A 4,875-nucleotide genomic window follows, 5' to 3' on the forward strand; every position below is an offset into this window, starting at 1 on the left:
GAGCGGCTACTGCACTCTGGTCTGGGTGACAGAGTGAGACTCCAACTCAAAAAAAAAAAAACAAGTGTGAGACACTGCTCCTGGGTTAGAGTTTTTAATACTTCTTTATTCTTTGGAGGGGGGAGGGTATTATAGTGATTTTCTTTTCTTTTTTTATTATTTATTTATTTATTTATTGAGTTGAAGTCTCACTCTGTCACCCAGACTGGAGTGCAGTAGCCGCTCTGAGCCACTGAGCCCGGCTGATTTTTCTTTCCTTTAAATATTGTGTTTAAACATATAACACAAAATTTACCATTTTAACCGTTTTAAGTGTATACCTAACTCAGTGGCATCAATTACATTTACAGTGTTGTGCAACCATCACCACTGTCTATTTCCAAAACCTTTTCATGACCCAAATAGAAATTCTGTAGCCATTAAGAAATAACTCCTCAGGTTGGGTGTGGTGGCTCAAGCCTGTAATTCCAGCACTTTGGAGGCCGAGGCGAGAGGATTGACTGAGCCCAGGGGTTTGAGACTAGCTTGGGCAACTTGGCGAGACCTTGTCTTTACAATAAATAAAAAATTAGCTGAGTGTGGTGACACATGTCTGTGGTTCCAGCTATTGGAAGACTGCACTCCAGGCTGGGCTACAGAGTGCGACTCCAAACCCCCCACCCCCCCCAAAAAAAGAAAGAACTCCTCATTCGCCCCTCCCTTTAGCTCCTGGTAACCTATAATCTACATTCTGTTTCTATGGCTTTTGCCTATTCTATTCACTGTCTATCTCAAAAGAACTTGGTACAACAATGAAGGTGTTCTATTTTTCTGCACTGTCCAATATGGTAGCCACTAGCTGCGTGTGGCTCTTGAACACTTGAAATGTAGGCTATTGTGACTAAGAGTTTATTATTCTGCATTATATGGTTTAAATTTAAATAACCACTTGTAGCTTGTGGATACCGTATTGTGCAGGTCTAAGCTCATGGGTAGAATAACTATTTGCCGGGATGTGTTACAGCAAGGAATCACACTAGCTGCAGAGTAGGGCACTGGATTTGAAGTCCTTCGTGTAGAATTCTGGATTCTGAAAACTCTGAGAGCAGTAAAACAAGCAAACCTGACCCAGAAAGTTGGTTTGAATGTGTTTTGAAAGTATCTTTGATAGTTCTTTTTTTTTTCCTTTTCCTTTGATTTATTTATTTTGTTTTTGTTTTTGGTTTTTTTTGAGTTGGAGTCTCACTCTGTTGCCCAGACTGGAGTGCAGTGGCCGCTCCCGGCCACCGCAGCCTCGCCTGCTGGGCTCCGGCGATCCTTCCGCCTCAACCTTCCGAGTAGCCGGAATTACAGGCGCATGCTACCATGCCCGGCTGACTTTTTGATTTATTGTAGAGATGAGGTCTCGCTGCCCAGGCGGGTCTCGAACCCGTGGGCTCAGGCAGTCCACTCACCTCCCAAAGGCGCGGGATTACAGGCTGAGCCACTGAGCCCGGCTCCTTTTATTTATTTATTTTATTTATTTATTTTTTGAGTTGGAGTCTCACTCTGTCGCCCAGACTGGAGTGCAGTGGCCGCTCCTGGCCACCGCAGCCTCGACCTTCTGGGCTCCGGCGATCCTTCTGCCTCAGCCTTCCAAGTAGCCGGAATTACAGGCATGCGCTACCATGCCCGGCTAATTTTTTGATTTATTGTAGAGATGAGGTTGCGCCAAGTTGCCCAGGTGGGTCTCGAACCCGCGAGCTCAGGCAATTCACTCACCTTAGCCTCCCAAGGCACGGGATTACAGACTGAGCCACCGAGCCTGGCTTCCTTTTCCTTTTAGCCATGGGTTGTTGGAGGTTCTTTTTTTTTAAGATTTAGATTTAACTTTTTATATAGTAGAGTATACTGTAAAAGCTTTAATATTCTTTTTTTTAAAAATTGGAATGACGGAGTCTCACTACATTACCCAGTTGGTCTCAAACTCCAGGCTTCAAACCTCAGACTCCCAAGGTTTTGGGATTGCAGGCATGCACCACCACGCCTGGCCAGGCGTAATATTTTTTATGCTGACTTTTAATACAGTTTTTCTGATTATTTTGCCTCCTTCCCTACTCCCCAAGTGGCAAACACATCCTTCCTTTCCCCCCCCCACTCCTTTATTGCCTTAAACATCTTAGCTTTCCTGTGAAAGGTCTGTCATGATTAGCCCTATCCTTGGTGAATCCTTTTCTTGACAGTGTGATTTTTTTTTTTTGTATGTAGGAGTCTCTTGTCTCCCAGGTTGGAGTGCAGTGGTACATTCACGGCCACTGCAGCCTCGACCTGCTGGGCTTAGGCCATCCTTCTGCCTCAGTCTCCCGAGTAGCTGGGACCACAGGCAAGCACCACCATGTCTGGCTAATTTTTTGAATTATTGTAAAGACGAGGTCTCACCAAGTTGCCCAGGCTGGTTTTGAACCCCTGGACTCAGGCAATCCTCTCACCTCCACCTCCCAACCTTTGAATCATTTCTTTTAATTTATGTGAAGAGGGGAAATCACCCCAGTGGTAATCACCATTCAGCTCCTAACTTGAAATAGTTAATTTTTGAAGTTGCACCAAGCCACTTTGCACTGAAAAAACCAACGTCTTTAATCAGATCTGATAAGAAAATGCTCCTGTCCATGAGCAGATTTGACTTCCTGATTGGTATCGGAAAAAGGAAGAAGGTTAGTGGAAAAGATAAAGCCGAGAATATCTTCAGCATGTCTTGGTCTTTCTTTAGTGTCTCTTAACACAAAACAGATTCTGTTTTCAGAAACTACCAGGAACCTGTTGTAATCTAGGAACGTGATAAATTTCTTTTCTCTTCTCTGTTTGTGAGGAAGACAGGGTTAGAGGGACCTTGGTTCTGAAATAACTCCTGAGGCCTCTTCTCCTAGCATGTTGAAACACCACTCTTTGGGGTGGGAGGGGTATTGCTTTTTTTTTGAATTGGAGTCTCATTTTGTTGCCCAAGGTGGAGTGCAGTGGCACACTCATGGTCACAGCAACCTTGACCTGCTGTGCTCAGGCGATCTTTCTCAGCCTTCCAAGTACCTGGAACTGCAAGCGTGTGCCACCACACCTGGCTAATTTTTCTTGATTTATTGTAGAGATGAGGTCTCACCAAGTTGCCCAGACTGGTCTCGAACCCGTGGGCTCAGGCAGTCCTCTTGTCTCTGCCTCCCAAAGTGTTAGGAGTACAGGTGTGAGCCACCATGCTTGGCTGAGGGGAGTATCACTTTTTTCCGGGGGGGGGGGGCGGTTGAAGTCTTACTCTGTTATCCACAACCACCACAGCCTCAACCTGCTGGACTCAGGTGGTCCTTCCTCCTCAGTCTTCCAAGTAGCTGGAACTGTAGACATGTGCCACCACTCCTGACTTTTTTTTTTTTTTTGGTTTATTGTAGAGATGAGGTCTCACCAAGTTGCCCAGGCTGGTCTCAAACCTCTGAACTCAGACAGTTATCTCACCTTGACCTCCCAAAGTGTTGGGATTACAAGCTTGAGTCACCAACCACACAAGGCCAGAAGTATTACTTTTTGAGCCCAATAAAATCACTTTTGAGACCGGCTTTTTTTTTTTTTTTTTGAGTTGGAGTCTCACTTGGTCGCCCAGACTGGAGTGCAGTGGCTGCTCCCGGCCACCGCAGCCTCGACCTGCTGGGCTCCAGCGATCCTTCCGCCTCAGCCTTCCAAGTAACTGGAACTACAGGTGCGTGCTACCACACCCGACTAATTTTTTTGTTTTATTGTAGAGATGAGGTTGCGCCAAGTTGCCCAGGCGGGTCTCGAACCTGAGGGCTCAGGCAACCCACTCACCTCAGCCTCCCAAAGGCGTGGGATTACAGGCTGAGCCACCTAGCCCGGCTGCTTTTTGTTTTTTGAGTTGGGATCTCACTCTGTTGCCCAGACTGGGCATAATCACGGTTTACCACAGCCTAGACCTCCTGACTCAAGCGATCCTCCTGCCTCAGCCTTCCGAGTATCTGGGGCTACAGGTGTGCACCACTAAGCCTGGCTAATTTTTTTTATTTCATTTCATTTTTTTGTAGAGGAGAGATCTCATTGTGTTGTCCAGGCTGGTCTCGATCTCCTGGGCTCAAGCAGTCCTCTTTCCTCAGCCTCGCAAATTGTGGGAATTACGGTTTAAGGTACTGCACTCTGCCTGCCGGCTTAAGTTTTCTATTTTTTTTTCTGTAGGGACAGGGTTTTTCTATGTTGCTTAAGCTGGTCTCAAACTCCTGGCACAAGCAGTCCTCTTGCCTTAGCCTCCCAAAGTGCTGGGATTACATGTGTGAACTCCCTGGAGATTCATTAACCCTCAGCACTTGGGGACATCTTGCAGATTACCTACCAGCAACTCGACTGCACTTTTTTATGAAAGAGTGAAAAACGAATATCTTCATGTTAAATAGTATAGCATTGGAACCAGTTATTTTATTGTAATGATTTTGGGCTTACAACATAATTCTAGACATTGAGGAACTTATTTTTGACAAAAAAAATCAAAACTTTGTATCTTATGTGTTTCTAATGTGTGGTAACATGTGAAGTAGTCATCAACATGCATTGCAGGTTCACTGACACATGTGCAATAGTAATTGGTTTGATGTCTTCCACCTGGTGTTCTTTTCTATTCGAGCAGACGATGCAGTCTCTTACATTAATAATATGTAAATTATTGTTCAATCTCTGCACCATTGTGAAAGCACTTAACACATTCTCTTCCTATGTAATGCCAACTGATTTTTTAAATTATATATATTCCATCTCCTTATTTGCTTTTTCATGCTATTTGTTTTTTTTGTTTTTGAGTTGGAGTCTTATTCTGTCACCCAGACTGGAGTGCACTGGCCGCTCCCGGCCACTGCAGCCTCGACCTGCTGG

Source organism: Carlito syrichta, unplaced genomic scaffold, assembly GCF_000164805.1.
Source record: "Carlito syrichta isolate Samal-C Ts95f unplaced genomic scaffold, Tarsius_syrichta-2.0.1 Scaffold302384, whole genome shotgun sequence".
NCBI lineage: Eukaryota > Metazoa > Chordata > Mammalia > Primates > Tarsiidae > Carlito > Carlito syrichta.